Raw genomic sequence first — 16,892 nt, forward strand, 5'->3', positions numbered from 1 at the left:
TCTAAAAATATTATATTATTTCATGCTGTGTGATGTTTTACTTTTAGATATTTGATTTTGTCATTTAATGCTTTATGAACATGTATACAAATGAAGTAAGTAAATGCAGAATTAACACTTTGATTATGCAATTTTAATGATTTAGAATAAGAGTAGAATGAGATAAACAACTGATTATTTGAAAGATGGATGTTTTAATTTATGTGATTTCCCTGATACATTATATACATATATGCATGTGATTTTCTTGAGCTACTAAAGTGTGCAGTGAGTGTGTAGGATATTTAGACAAGAAATCTAAATAGAGAGATGAAACTGAACCCCATGTACCGTTGGTGGAAACTAGGGTTAAATCTAATGAAGGATGCAAACTCTATTATTTTTATTTTTATTGTATTGTGCGTTGAATGAATGTATCATTCTGTAATCAGTAAATGTTAATGTTCCGTAACAGTGCTTTTATAGTGTCGCTTGACACTCATGAATTGTATATGCATTCCAGCATGATAGTTAGGGTTAACTTAGTAACATAAAAATCTAAGTCAGACTAAGTTAGTAACCTTTTTGCTAATCATCTTATAATCAAGATTAGTGTTTTATCTACATTTTGAAGGTTGTTAGATAGTCCTAAAATTTTCCTAGCTTTTGATAGGACCCTAATTAATCCCTAAGGCCTTTAATCATGAAATCTAAGTACCCAAGGGGTATGGGTATGGGTTGGGGGAATTTTTCACCCCCTAGCCCCTTTGTTGAATTTTATGGTCACTGAAAAACCTAATTTTTTCTTTGTTACAAAAATTGATTGATTCCATCATGAGTTAGATGACTTTAACTCCACTTTGAGATTAGCCTTAGGTCTAGTTGAGTTAGAAGCCTCTAGAACTTTTGGGAAAATGGGGGAGTTATTGCATTTTAGAGGTGGTTTAGTTAGGATCTTATTTAGAGGCAATTTTGAGAGGGTTTTGGGTGTTCACCCAACCTCTAGTTTTAGAGGTATTTTTAGAATTGAAGGAGAGGGAGAGGAAAGCAACCTCATTTCAAACTTGTTCATTTTCCATAACCTAATTTTTGAAGGTAGGAATACTTCACCTCATTTTATTCATGTTGTGTTTCATGTTTCAATTTTATTGCATATGTATGTATGTGTGGGTGTTGAGTGTGTTGGGAGGGATGGGAAACTAGTTTTCTTAGATGTATTTCCTTTGTGTTTTATTTTAAATTTTTGAAGGGATTGTATGGGTGTATTGGCATTACTCACCCTCAGATAGGGAAAAAGTGGCCATATATGGGGAAAGGTCTTGTTGGACTCCAACAATGTAAAGTCTTTTCTCAAGATGAGAAGAGGGAGAGAGGTTAGAGTGTTATGGGCCCCTACTCATCAGCACAAACCACATATGAATTTTGGAATGTAAGAATGGAAGAATAAAAGTTCTTGAGTTATAGCCCTGATAGGGTGCCTATTTTGGTGTTGTGTTTGATATCTCCTATTGGAAAAATCCACCTTCTCCCTAGTTTTGGTTCAATGTTGAACCGGTTATGAAAATTGGGTATGGGAGTGAATGACTAATTTTGTCTTTATGTTATGATTGGTTCTCTCTTGGTCAGTTTTCATTCTCTCCATGATCACCATGATGTTTTGCAAAATTTGAAATGGATCCCTTGTTAAGGGTCAAGAAGGAAATTCAGCTTGTTATTGAAATTCAGTTATGTAGAGGAAATTTCTCCTCAAGATTGAAAATCCTGTGTAAAATGTATTTAAAACTTATTGTTGAAGTGGTGGGTTTTCTTACTGGTTCTTTCCCGACGAGCCTTTGAATCAGGTTGTCAATAAAATAATGATTAAATAATATAATTACTTATGAGATCTTTGTATTTTCAGTTATATGAACATGTGTATTGAAAAGTAGATAAAATGGTAACATGCAATTTTATGCAATTTGGAGTTCAACTATGTTGGAGAAAAAAATATTGATATGGTTGAATCATCAATTTGATTTCATGCTTAATAGGACACAAAATTGATCTTGCATTATTGTGAAAACAAACTATTGAACTCTAAGTTATAAACCCATTTAGAAAAAAAAAAATACACCCCCCCCACCACCCCCGCCTTGAAAATAAATAACTTGCATAAAAAAAGTTACACTTAGAAAAATTATGTACTTAAAAAAAATCCCCTTGAGAGCAAGAAAACTCTCTGTAATTTGTATGGGGAAACAAATAAATTCCCTTTTGGGAACGGAGAATATTCCAAATGGATTCCTTTGGAAAACTTGAATTTCTAAATTTACTTAATTCCAAAAAGAATATATAAGTAAATAACTAAATATATTAATAAAATATCTACATAGTATATCTCCTCCCACCAATTTAACTTTTTGTATTTAGTCCACCCTCCATCTTCCTAGACACCAACTTTTAAAAAGGGCATGATTAAGTTTTAACCAAAGTCAAATGCAATTAATAGGTGATATCATCCATGTACCCTTCCATAGAATTCATAGCCCTAGTAGCCCATGCGTTTTCGCAAGGATAGTGTAGGATTTGAAGTAAGCATTTAAGAAATTGTTTTAAAAACTTTACCCACACCTTTTTCTAGCTGCCGAAATCTCCTTGTTGAGTTTGTAGTCTAGGTCAACGTAAGGGGAAGGACCCTCGGACAGAAAGCCCCACGTATGGCAAGGTAAAGCACTTGGGAAAGTGCTTAGGCTTAGAGTGGGGAGATGTGATGTGTTGGAGGGAAGTATGTGGGTTAGATTGTAGGTTAGTTTAAAATTTAATTAAGTTAGAATGTTAGTTTAGTGTAAATGTTAGTTAGTTAGTATTAAAATTTAGTTTAGTGTATGTTTAAGTTAATTTAGATGTAGTTAGTGTTTTAGTTTTAGTTTTGTTATGTAGTTTAGTTTTAGTTTTTTTTAGTATTAATTAGTTTTCAATATGTTAGTGTTTTACTATTTTAATAAGTTAGCATTATTTTGTTTAAGTGTTTTTTTTTAATATTAGTTATTAGTATGTATATTTTTAAAAAAAAATTTAGGGTGGTTTAAATTATTAAATAGCACTTGTTTAAATAAATTAGTGTAATTTAGATTTAGTTAAATATGTTTTAGTATTAGTATATATTTTTAAAAGGAAGTGACCATTTTGTTTTTTTGAAAAAATAGAAAGTTAATTATTACGGTTTTAAATATAATTTTTTTTAGCATGTTTAGTTTAGAATTTAGTTTATTTAAATTTAGTTGTATTATTATTTTAGAATAGATCATAAATTCAAACAAAACTATTATTAGAATAAAGATTAAATAAAGTTTACTCAATTATATAAGAGACATTATTTTAGTTAAGTAAGTCCTTTTAATTAAACATTTCGAATAATTTAGTCTATAATATTTAATTGGACTTTCAAATTAATCAGTTATATTGTTAATTGATGTTTGTCTAATAGATTAATAATTGATCAAAGTTAATAGGACTTAAATTTATGGTAAATTATGTTATACTATTATTCTAAGGATGTAATATTTAAAGAGTAATTAAAAATATTAAAGTATTAGGTCTTTTAATTAATTGAAATTAGTTGGTTTAATTTAATTAATTGAATTTACAATGAATGTTTAAGATTCACAATCTATTCCTTCATGATGGTTTAAAAACTGAGTTGTAATCTTAAGTTTTGATAGGGGATCTCGTATCCATCTTACAGTGTACATGTACTTTATCTAATGAAAATGAACACATCAAATCTAGTGAATTTAATTATTAACCTTTTAAAAAAAAATCATGTGTTTTTCCCTCGTATTTTGGGCATGATAATTTGGTATTAGAGCCTGTGTTTCAACACTAGGAACTTAAAATCATTATGCTTCTGAACTTTAACCAAACTTTAAATTATTTAGGATCCCTCCTATTACTCAAAGCAACCGATGAGGAAGAGGTCATAGGGCAAGAGGTGGTAGAGCAAAATAGGAGGATGGAGCACCACCACCTCCACCACCACCACTACCATCACTGTCGAACTTGAATCAGAACATTTTGGATGCCCTTCAAACATTGATTGCTGTAGTCTAGTAGAGGGTACTACTTGTAGTATAGCCAGGGAAACATATTCTCAAAGTGGAAGCAGAGGGACTTGGAGGAGGTAGGGCTGGAGGTAGAGAGAGGAGTAGGAGTTCCCCACTAAGGTAGGTAGAGGGATAGGGCAAGAATGAGGGTGAGTCAATACATCAGAGAGGAAAACCACTCAATAGACTTCCTAGACATATAGGAGATGATATGACTAAGGCCACCATTCTTTACTAGTTCCATAGAGGGAACAGTAGAAAAGGCCTGGTTATAGAGTCTACAATGATGCTTTGGATTATGTCCTTATGGGAGTAATCTAAAGGCATGTCTAGTAGTCCATCAACTGAGAGGAGATGCCTCCAACTAGTAGCATCAGGAGGAGACTATAGGAGGAGTAAGGATGGACACCCTCACATAGGAGTCATTCTTGGAGAGATTCTAGGAGAGGTACCTATCTGAGCACTTTAGACAGAAGTAGATAGAGGAATTTCATTCTCTATATCAGAGGGGTCTCATAGTAGTGCAGTATGAGAGCAAGTTTCTCAAGCTCCTTCCATATGTTGAATACATGAAGGATGAGAAACTATGAGTACATTGCTTCATCATGGGCTTGAATTTCTCACTCCAAGGTCCAGTCCATTTGGCCTTCCCTACCACCTTCAAAGAAGTAGTTGAGATAGCACTAGTTGCTAAGGATACCTAGGGTAGACAGGAGTCATGAGATCGGTCTCAAAACTGAAACTCTACTTAGCAAAAACCCCCTTGGAAAGGAAATCATAATTATATAGTAGGGTCCTCTAAGGGACAACAGTCTCAGCAGTAGAAACCATAGCAACAATAGCAACAAAAACTCTCACAGGGTTATCAGCACTCCAAGCCCAAGCAGTGGTAGTCACAGCGTCCCAGATAGGATCAAGAGGTATAGACCCCACAATCACAGTTAGTGAAGACCTAGCAGTCTTCCAGGGGTGGTTACAGTAGATCTAGTAGGTCAAGAGGCTCACAATAGTCTAGATCATAGGGTGCATGATCTTATACCCAAGGGCCATGCTACACTTGTGGTGGCATGGGTCATATAGCTAGAGAGTGTTTGCAAGGATAGGCATTCAATGGTTAGAGAGGGGCTTTTTCAAAGCCAATAGTTGGTGACATGGGTAGATCCTACAGATTTTTTGTAGTGGTTGACAACTGCCAGGCTGAGCATCAGGCCATAATTATCGAGGCTATAGGTATTATTTAGGGTTGTATGGTTGTAGTTTTATTTGATTCTAGAGCTACTAACTCATTTATATCTCCATATGTAGTGGAGCATTTCAAGCTAGTGGCAGTTAGATAGTATGTCAGTTTGTAAGTAGAGTTAGCCTTAGGAGCTAGAGTGTTTGTTAGTTCCATGGTGCATAATTGCCAAATGTAGATTGGATACATGTTCATGATGTCTGATCTATGCATTACCCCTCCGAGTTCTTATGATGTTGTTCTTGGCATGGATAGGCTTTATGCCCACAGTGCCAAGATGGATTGTTGATAGAAGAGGGTGGAATGCATGGATGATGATGGTATCTCTAGAGAGATCTTTGGAGTAAAGAGACCTGTATCCCTTCATATGATTTCTACTATGCAACTTAGATAGTGCATGCGAAAGGGATGTTAGTTGTTCACTCTCACCATTAGTGACAGAGAGGAAGATTCAAAGGGAGAGCCATCCCTCAATGATTTTCCAATCTTGTAGGAGCTTGTAGATGTGTTTCCTTCAGAGCTCCTTGGTATGCCTCCACCTAGAGTAGTGGATTTTCATATTGCCCTTGTACTAGGAGTTGAGCCTGTATCAAGAGCACCATACATGATGACTACTCATGAGCTTAGTAAACTAAAGAATCAATTGGAAGAACTCTTGGAGAAGGGGCATATTCAACCTAGTGTGTCACCTTGGGGTGAACCAGTGATCTTTGTAAAGAAGAAGGATAGATCACTTAGGTTGTGTATTGATTATTGGCAGTTGAACAAAGTAACCATCAAGAATTGATATCCTCTTCCTAGAATTGATGATCTCTTCAATTAGTTGTAGGGTGCCTGAGTATTTTCAAAGATTGATCTAAAGTCAGGTTATCATCAGTTGAGGATTGTGGATAGTGACATCCCCAAGACTACATTCTATACGAGGTATGGTGATTACGAGTTCACCATGGTACCATTTGGCCTCACGAATGCTCCAACTATATTCATGAGCCTCATGAATGGCGTATTCTATACCTTTTTGGATAATTTTGTGGTCATTTTCCTTGATGACATTCTAATACATTGGTGTGATGCAAAAGAGCATGAAGAGAACCTGAGACAAGTATTGCAAAAGTTGAGAGAGAATAAGTTGTTTGGCAGCTTATCAAAGTGTGCATTCTATAGACCTAAGATACATTATTTGGGTCATGTCATTTTAGGAAATGGTGTCTTAATAGAACCATCAAAGATTAGGGCCATCATGGATTGGGCGTCACCCACCACTGTCACTGAAGTGAGGAGCTTTATGGGACTAGTAGGATATTATCGATGCTTCATTGCAAGATTCTCTAGAATGGCACACCTAATCACATCTCTTTAGAAGAAGGGGAAGAAATATGAGTGGATAGAGAAGCATCATAGAGCTTTTCAAGAGCTCAAGAGAAGCCTCACGAGTGCACCAATTCTTGCAGTGCTAGATCCTTCTAGAGATTTTGTGGTGTGCACAGACACATCTTTAGATGGTATAAGGGCAGTCTTTATGTAGGATCGACAATCTATTTCCTTTGAGTCTAGAAAGTTGAAGACTTATGAACTCAATTACCTTACTCATGACCTAGAGCTTGCAGCAATGGTTCATGCTTTAGTGAGGTGGTGACACTTCCTTCTAGATCATAGATTTGAGCTTCATTCTGACCACTAGAGCTTGTAGTACATATTTACGCAACTGAACCTTAATGCTAGGAAAAGAAGGTGGATGGAGTTGCTTTGTGAGTACGATTTTGATGTTCATTACATCAAGGGAAAGGAGAATGTGGTTATAGATGCCTTAAGTAGAAGGCACCATGAGCTTTCATCTATGAATACTTGCATTGACTTGAGAGAGTAGATCCTACAACACTTGCCATTAGATGAGCTTTATGCAAAAGTTAGTCAGATAGTGCATTCTCAGAGACCCTTGGAAGGGAAGTATTTAGAGTATTCTTTGGAGTTTGATGGACTCTTGCATCATAGATGATGTATGTATGTACCTTCCATTGGGGGGTTTTGGCAAGCTCATTGTACTTGAGGCTCTTAGAGAACCTTATGTAGTGCACCCCAGTGTTAAGAAGTTACATGTAGATCTAAGACAATTTTATTACTAGCTAGGCATGAGAGTGTAGATTGCTAGCATAGTTGCAAGATGCCTTGAGTGTCAAAGGGTGAAGGCAGAGCACCATCATCCCAGTGGGCTTCTTTAGCCTCATGAGATTGTAGAGTGGAAGTGGGATGCTATATCTATAGATTTTATTGTTGGTCTCCCCATGTCATCTCACTGCCATGATGCCATTTTGGTGACAGTTGACACATTGACCAAGGTTTCCCATTTCTCACCTATGTGTACTATATACATAGCATGAGGCATAGCTTAGGTCTTGTTGTGGAACATTGTTAGACTTCATGGCATTTCCCGTAAGATCATCTATGATAGAGACTCATTGTTCACTTCATCCTTTTGGAGAGAGTTGTAGGTAGCTTTGGGCACTAGGCTCAATTTTAGTAGAATGTACCATCCTTAGACTGATAGTTAGACCAAGCAAGTGAATTAGGTTTTGGAGGACATGTTATGTATGTATGTGATGGACCCTCAAGTAAAATGGGAGGAATACCTACATGTTGTAGAGGTTTGCCTATAACAATGGGCACCATTCCTCCATAGGTATGATGCCTTATGAGGCCTTGTATGGAAGACCTCATAGAACACCCTTGAGTTGGGATAAGATCGAGGATCAAGTATCTATTGGCCCTCAGCTAGTCAAGGATATGGAGTAGTAGGTGACCCTTATTAGACAGTGCTTGAGAGAGCCATAGGATAGGCAGAAGAAGTATGCTGATGCGAAGAGGATAGATCAAGAGTATCAGGTTGGAGATAGATTTTTCTTGAGGGTGCAACTGCACAAGAGTCCAATTCGATTTAGAAAGGCCTCTATGTTGGCACCCTAGTTTGTTGGACCGTTCAAGATCCTAGATAGGATAGGACCAGTTGCATATCGTTTAGCTTTGCCATCTAGCCTGTCATGCATCCACGATGTGTTTCACATTATAGTACTTAGAGGATACATTTATGATGATTCTCATATCATATATTGGGATGCTTTGTATTTGGAGTCAGACAGGTAGCTAGCACTGGAGCCTATATGTATTATTGCCTAATAGATGCTAGCTCTTTGAGGCTAAGAGCTGGACCAGGTTAGGCTCTAATGGGATTGTTATGATGAGGTCATAGCTTCATGGGAGGATGTAGCATGAATGTGATATCAGTACTCTTATCTTTTTGATGAACTCTAGGAGGAAGTTCATGCCTAGTGGGAGAGGATGTGAGGCCTTGCCCCAACCCATCATAGCATAGTGATACATTAGTATTTTGATACTCATGACTCGATATGTTGACACACTATCAGATACTCAGAACATATTATATTATTTCATGTTGTGTGATGTTTTACTTTCAGATATTTGATTTCATCATTTAATACTTTATGAAAATGTATACTGATGAAGTAAGTAAATGCAGAATTAACACTTTGATTATGAAATTTTAATGATTGAGAATAAGAGTAGAATGAGATAAATAATTGATTATTTGAAAGATGGATGTTTTAATTTATGTGATTTCCCTAATACATTATATACATATATGCATGTGATTTTCTTGAGCTACTGATGTGTGCAGGATATTTACCTGAGAAATCTAAATGAAGAAACGAAATTAAACCCCATGTACCATTGGTGGAAACTAGGGTTAAATCTGATGAAGGATGAAAACCCCATTGTTTGTATTTTTATTGTATTATGCATTGAATGAATGTATCATTCTATAATTAGTAAATGTTAATGTTTCATAACAGTGCTTTTATAGTGTCACTTGACACTCGTGAATTGTATATGCATTCTAGCATGATAGTTAGGGTTAACTAAGTAACCTAAAAATCTAAGCCAAACTAAGTTAGTAACCTTTCTGCTAATCAACTTATAATTAAGATTAGTGTTTTATCTGAATTTTGAAGGTTGTTAGATAATCCTAATTTTTTTCTAGCTTTTGATAGGACCTTAATTAATCTCTAAGGCCTCTAATCATGAAATCTAAGTACCCAAGGGGTATGAGTATGGGTTGGGGGCTTTTCCACCCCCCAACCCCTTTTGTTGACTTTTATGGTCACTCAAAAACCCAATTTTTGCTTTGTTGTGAAAATTGATTGATTCCATTATGAGTTAGATGACTTTAACTCCACCTTGAGGTTAGCCTTAGGTCTAGTTGAGTTAGAAGCCTCTACAAATTTTGGGCAAGTGGGGGAGTTATTGCATTTTAGAGGTGGTTGAGTTAGGATCTTATTTAGAGAAAATTTTGAGAGGGTTTTGGGTGTTCACCCAACCTCTAGTTTTAGAGGGATTTTCAGAATTAAAGGAAAGGGAGAGGAAAGCAAGCTCATCTCAAATTTGTTCATTTTCCATAACTTGATTTTTGAAGGTAGGAATACTTCACCTTATTTTGTTCATGTTGTGTTTCATGTTTCAATTTTATTGCATATGTATGTATGTGTGTGTATGTCGAGTGTGTTGGGAGGGATACGAAATTGGTTTTCTTAGATGTCTTTCCTTTGTGTTTTGTTTTGAATTTTCAAAGGGATTGTATGGGTGTATTGGCATTACTCACCCTCAGATAGGGTAGAAGTGGCCATATATGGAGAGAACATTGTAGAATTTCTTCTCAGGAGGAGAAGAGGGAGAGAGGGTAGGGTGTTATGGGCCTCTACTCATCAGCACAAACTATGTATGAGTTTTGGAATGTAAGAATGGAAGAACAGAAGTTCTTGAGTTATAGCCCTAATAGGCCACCTATTTTGGTGTTGTGTTTGACATCTCCTGTTGGAAAAATCCACCTTCTCCCTAGTTTTGGTTCAATGTTGAACCTATTGTGAAAACCTAGTATGGGAGAGAATGACTGATTTTGTCTTTATGTTATGATTGGTTGTCTCCTAGTGAGTTTTCATTCTCTCCATGATCACTGTGATGTTTTGTAGAATTCAAAATGGATCCCTTGTTAAGGGCCAAGAAGGAAATTCAGATTGTTATTGAAATTCAGTTATGTTGAGAAAATTTCTCCCTAGGATTGAAAATCCTGTGTAAAATGTATTTAAAACTTATTGTTGAAGTGGCAACAATGTCAAGTTTTCTTACTGGTTCTTTCCCAATGGAGCCTTTGAATCAGGTGGTCAATAAAATAATGATTAAGTAATATCATTGCTTATGAGATCTTCATATTTTTAGTTATATGAACATGTGTATTGAAAAGTAGATAAAATGGTAACATGAAATTTTATTCAATTTGGAGTTCAACTATGTTGGAAAAAAAAAATTGATATGGTTGAATCATCAATTCGATTTCATGCTTAACAGGACATAAAATTGATCTTGCATTATCGTGAAAACAAACTATTGAAATCTAAGTTATAAACCCATTTAGAAAAAAAAAGAATACCCCCCCACATTGAAAAAAATAACTTGCATAAAAAAAGTTACACTTAGAAAAATTATGTACTTAAAAAAAATCCCCTTGAGAGCAAGAAAACTCTCTATAATTTGTATGGGGAAACAAATAAATTCCCTTTTGGGAATAGAGAATATTCCAAATGGATTCCTTTGGAAAAATTGAATTTCTAAATTTACTTAATTCCAAAAAGAATATATAAGTAAATAACTAAATATATAAATAAAGTATCTACATAGTATATCTCCTCCCACCAATTTAACTTTTGTATTTAGTCCACCCTCCATCTTCCTATACACCAGCTTTTAAAAAGGGCATGATTAAGTTTTAACCAAAGTCAAATGCAATTAATAGGTGATATCATCCATGTACCCTTCCATAGAATTCGTAGCCCTAGTAGCCCATGTGTTTTAGCAAGGATAGTGTAGGATTTGAAGTAAGCATTTAATAAATTGTTTTAAAAACTTTACCCACACCTTTTTCTAGCTGCCCAAATCTCCTTGCTAAGTTTGTAGTCTAGATCAACGTATGGGGAAGGACCCTCGAACAGATAGTCCAACGTATGGCAAGGTAAAGCACTTGGGAAAGTGCTTAGGCTTAGAGTGGGGAGATGTGATGTGTTGGAGGGAAGTATGTGGGTTAGATTGTAGGTTAGTTTAAAATTTAATTAAGTTAGAATGTTAGTTTAGTTTAAATGTTAGTTAGTTAGTATTAAAATTTAGTTTAGTGTATGTTTAAGGTAATTTAGATGTGGTTAGTGTTTTAGTTTTACTTTTGTTATGTAGTTTAGTTTTAGTTTTTTTAAATATTAATTAGTCTTCAACATGTTAGTGTTTTACTATTTTAATAAGTTAGCATTATTTTGTTTAAGTGTTTTTTTAAAATATTAGTTATTAGTATGTTTGTTTTATATTAAGTTTTTTAAAAAAAATTAGGGTGGTTTAAATTATTAAATAGCACTTGTTTAAGTTGATTAGTGTAATTTAGATTTAGTTAAATATGTTTTAGTATTAGTATATATTTTTAAAATGAAGTGACCATTTTGTTTTTTTGAAAAAATATAAAGTTAATTATTATGGTTTTAAATATAAATTTCTTTTAGCACATTTAGTTTAGATTTTAGTTTATTTAACTTTTGTTTTATTATTATTTTAGAATAGATCATAAATTCAAACAAAACTATTATTAGAATAAAGATTAAATAAAGTTTACTCAATTATATAAGAGACATTGTTTTAGTTAAGTCCTTTTAATTAAACATTTCAAATAATTTAGTCTATATTATTTAATTGGACTTTCAAATCAATCAGTTATATTGTTAATTGATGTTTGTCTAATAGATTAATAATTGATCAAAGTTAATAGGACTTAAATTTATGGTAAATTATGTTTTACTATTGTTCTAAGGATGTAAAATTTAAAGAGTAATTACAAATATAAAATTATTAGGTCTTTTAATTAATTGAAATTAGTTGGTTTAATTTAATTAATTGATTTAATAATGAACATTTAAGATTAACAATCTATTCCTTCATAATGGTTTAAAAACTGAGTTGTAGTCTTAAGTTTTGATAGGGGATCTCGTATCCATCTTACAATGTACATGTACTTTATCTTATGGAAATGAACACATCAAACCTAGTGAATTTAATTATTAACCTTTAAAAAAGAAAAAATCATGTGTTTTGCCCTTGTATTTTGGGTGTGATATTTTGGTATCAGAGCCTGTGTTTCAACACTAGTAATCTAAAACTATTATGCTTCTAAACTTTAACTAAATGTAAATTGTGTAGAATTCTTCTTGTTACTCGAAGCAATTGATGAGGCAAAGGTCATAGGGCAAGAGGTGGTAGAGTGGAACATGAGGATGGACCACCACCACCACCACCGCTGAACTTGAATAAGGACATTTTGGATGCCCTTCAAAAATTGATTGGTGTAGTTCGGAAGAGGGTATTACTTGTAGTATAGTTAGGGCAATAGATTCTTGAAGTGGAAGTAGAGGGAGCCAGAGGAGGTGGGACTGGAAGTAGAGAGAGGAGTAAGAGTCCCCCACCGAGGCAGGTAGAGGGACAAGGCAAGCATGAGGGTGAGTTGATGCATCAGAGAGGACCACCACTTGATAGACCTCCTAGACATATAGGAGATGATATTAGGGAGGTGATACAACTCAGGACACCATTATTTATTGGTTCCATAGAGGGAATAGTAGCAGAGGCCTGGTTACAAAGTCTATAATGGTGCTTTAGATTATGTCCTTATGGGAGTAATCTGAAGGAACGTCTAGCAGTCCATCAGTGAGAAGATGCCTCCAATTGGTGGCATCAGGAGGAGACTATAGGAGGATTAAGGATGGACACCCTCACATGGGAGTCATTTTTGGAGAGATTCCCGAAGAGGTACCTATCCAAGCACTTTAGACAGAAGCAGATAAAGGAATTTCATTCTCTATATCAAAGGGGTCTCACAGTAGCGCAATATGAGAGCAGGTTTCTTGAGCTCCTTCCATATGTTGAATACATGAAGGATAAGAAACTGCGAGTACATCACTTCATCATGGGCTTGAGTTTCTCACTCAAGGGTCCAGTCCATTTACCCTTCCCTACCACCTTTAGATAGGTAGTTAAGATAGCACTAGTTGTTGAGCATACCTAGGGTAGACAAGAGTCATGGGATCAATCTTAGAACTAAAACTCCACCCAGTAGAAACCCCCTTGGAAAGGAAATCAGAACTATATAGTAGGGTCCTCTAAGGGCCAACAGTCTTAGCAGAAGTAGTAGTAGAAACCCTTATAGGTTTATCAGGGCTCCAAGCCTAAGCAATTACAGTCACAGGGTTCTAGATAGGATTGGAAGGTACAGGTCCCACAGCCATAGTCAGTGAAGACTCATCAGTCTTCCAAGGGTGGTTATAGTGAATCTAGCAAGTCAAGAGGCCCACAATAGTGTGGATCATTGGGTGCACAATCTTATACCCGAGGGCCATGCTACACTTTTGGTGGCATGGGTCATTTAGCTAGAGAGTATCTACAGGGATAGGCATCTGGTGGTCAAAGAGGGGCTTTTTCAAAGCTGACAATTGGTGACATGGGAAAATCCCACTGAGTTTTTGCAAACCTTACTAAAATATGGAAGTTCTAAAATAGGCTTCTCTATAAGTTTTTGTTTTAATAGATTAAAACTTTGATTTGCTCCTACAATCCGCTTAAATTCTTTCCTATCCCCTCTTATTGTTTTAGTCAAAGGCTCAAAAATACTACTAAAAACTCTAATAAAATTTATGTAGAAACTAGCCAGTCCATTAAAATATATTACCTTAGTTACACTCCTTAGAATAGGCCATTCAAGGATATACTTCACTTTCTTAGGGTCCATTTTAAAAGCTTGTGCCAAAAAATCCTAGGCACACCAACTCCTTCACAAAACTACATTTCTTTAGATTTATTCGCAGCTTTTCTTCCCTCAACATATCAAACACCTCATGAATATGCATCAAATGTTCCTCCAATGTTTTACTAAAGATCAAAAAATTATTTGGATGGAAAATGTAAAACTTATCCATAAATTCCTTAAGTGCCTCATTCATGAGCCTCATGAAAGTGCTTGGTGCATTGGTCAGGCCAAAAGGCATGAGTAACCACACTCATACAACCCTTCCCTTTTCTTGAAGGAAATCTTCCACTCATCTCCTTATTTGATTTGAATTTGATGGTACCCACTCTTCAAATCTATCTTTGTTAAATACACAACCTCTCTCAAATGGTCTATAATATCATCCATCCATGGCAATGGAAATTTGTACTTGATTATGATAATGTTGATAGTTAAAGAATCTATACACATCCTCCATTCTTCTTTAGTTTCATAGTGTTGGTACAATACATGGACTTAGACTCTCTCAAATCAATGCCTTCTACAATAACTCATGTACTTGTCTATTTAACTTCTTACTTTTTATTGGTATTATTCTATGCACAAGTCCATCTAGTGACTAATCTTTTGCACTGGTTATAATCCATAAGGGACATTATCTGAGACAATTTTTGGAAACTCTTCCAAAAAATCTGCAACTTCTATAGGTACCTCTTCTACTTATTCTTCACCATCTTTTTAGATTATACAAAAATACGTATGCTCATGACTCATACCCTCTAGGAACTACTTTCCACCAACAATACATACTCTAGCAACACTATATACCTTTTCATCTATATCCTTCAATGGATTCAACTTATGTTTCATTCCATCCTTTTCCAAGTGTAGGTATTTTCATGCTTATCATGTACAATGTGCCTATCAAATTGATGAGGCCTCTCTGAGAACATATGACATATATCCATAGATATGATATCACACAACACCTCATCCTGGTAGCTTCCAATATTGAACTTCACTAAGAATTTCTCATTGACCATGACCTTGGGTTCATCCTATACTCATGCAATTCATTATAGATGCAAGTGTTTCTACATCTTCAATTTTAACTTTGTGACCATCTTTTTTGGCACCAGATTGCCACTACTTCAACCATAAATGATCAAATCATAATACTTATCTTCACATTTGCATCTTGTGTGAAACAAGCTCCTCCTTTGATCAAGTTCATTCTCACCACTTAGTAGGACTCTTGTATTAACTAGGACTTCCCCTCTTTTAGTATCTTCAGAATGTGACAATTTGGCACATACCTCATCATGTGTAATTCTATCCTAGCCATATATTCTTCTATTATTCCTTCCTTGGCACTAGGATCATTCAAATGATCTATATCTTTCTTCTCTATAGTGAAAATATTTTCCAAAAAAACCTCCTCTTCTAGATCCTTTCCCTCTACCTCTTCCTCTCTGATCTCTATCTTTCTAATTGTTAGTGAATAGATTGTCCTTTAAAGAAATGTGTGCAAATATGACCCTAAATACCCAAGTGAGAGGACAAACTAACACCAACAGTTGGATAGGTTATCATGGATTGATAACCTTCCTTTGAATTTTTATTGGGTACAGCTCCCTGTATAAGATATTCAGTGAATCAAATGTGGATACTTTTACCAAAAAGCATAAAAGGACATCAAAAATCTACCTATAAACATAGAGTAGACACGAATACCTATACTACTGCATAAAAAGATAATAAAGAACATCAGATGACACAAAGTTCATTTGCTATACGCTACATGTGCAATGAGAATGAAATTGTATCTTTCACCTTCTTGAGAGAATTGAAAATCAGAGCCTCTAAAGATATTTTGAAAAGATAACGTAACAAGGAAATAGTGATATCGAAATGCAATTCAGAGAAAACTAAAATGACGCTAAGTTCATTACCAGTGGAAGGAAAATATACCATAATGAAAGTTCTGATATAATTAACCTTCAGTCTCCCTTCCCTGACTTTAAAAGATTATGAAATATCTTCTACTCATTACAAACAAACCACTGTTCCAAAAAGATAGAAACTTCTTCCACAAGATTACATCAACTATCAAAAATCCTACCCCTATCTCAGCTACAAAGTTTTGAAAAAGAGAAAAAGAGAAATAAAGCCCATGCTCTGCCTCTCAAGAAAAATAGAATAGTTTTGCAAGATCTCCTCCCTGCCTAAAGCTCAAAGTTTGCAGTCTAGAAGAAGTCAAAATGGAACCCCTTTACTATATTCATAGTTCTCCAATCTTATTGTTGCTCAAAGTCTCCTAGAAAAACCCCAAAAATTGGAACCCTTTTCCCTCATTTTCTGTCACCTTTTATCCATTTTGATGTCAGTTCTCATTTTATTTTGAGTAATTGATTCTTGGGAGAAACCTCCTCCGAAGCCTTGGAATTATCTTCCTCCCTTTTGGATTCCATGATATGCATTTTTTATCACCTGTCGGGTTTACATGATTTAATTAAAAACACCCATTATTCCTGGGCAGAGGTCCTCTTTCATCCTTTTTATAAAAATATCATAAGCCTTACTTATGATATGTAAACACAAGCCTCCCTTAAAATGTGATGACAAGTGGCCTAACTTTTTTGCTTGGGTCTATAACTTTTTTTATAAATACATTGTATTTTCTTGCATGAAACTCGACATTCACCCAAAAATGAGC

The 16,892-nt window shown here is 35.0% G+C and overlaps 1 pseudogene; it reads right to left on the reverse strand.

Moving 5' to 3' along the window:
* Positions 1 to 4,859: 4,859 nt before the first annotated feature.
* LOC149563774 (beta-fructofuranosidase, insoluble isoenzyme 1 pseudogene) overlaps positions 4,860 to 16,892 on the reverse strand; it is a 29,750-nt pseudogene continuing 17,717 nt past the window's right edge.

This window comes from Cupressus sempervirens, chromosome 4 (assembly GCF_028749045.1).
Source record: "Cupressus sempervirens isolate cs-2001-9-10 chromosome 4, ASM2874904v1, whole genome shotgun sequence".
Lineage (NCBI taxonomy): Eukaryota > Viridiplantae > Streptophyta > Pinopsida > Cupressales > Cupressaceae > Cupressus > Cupressus sempervirens.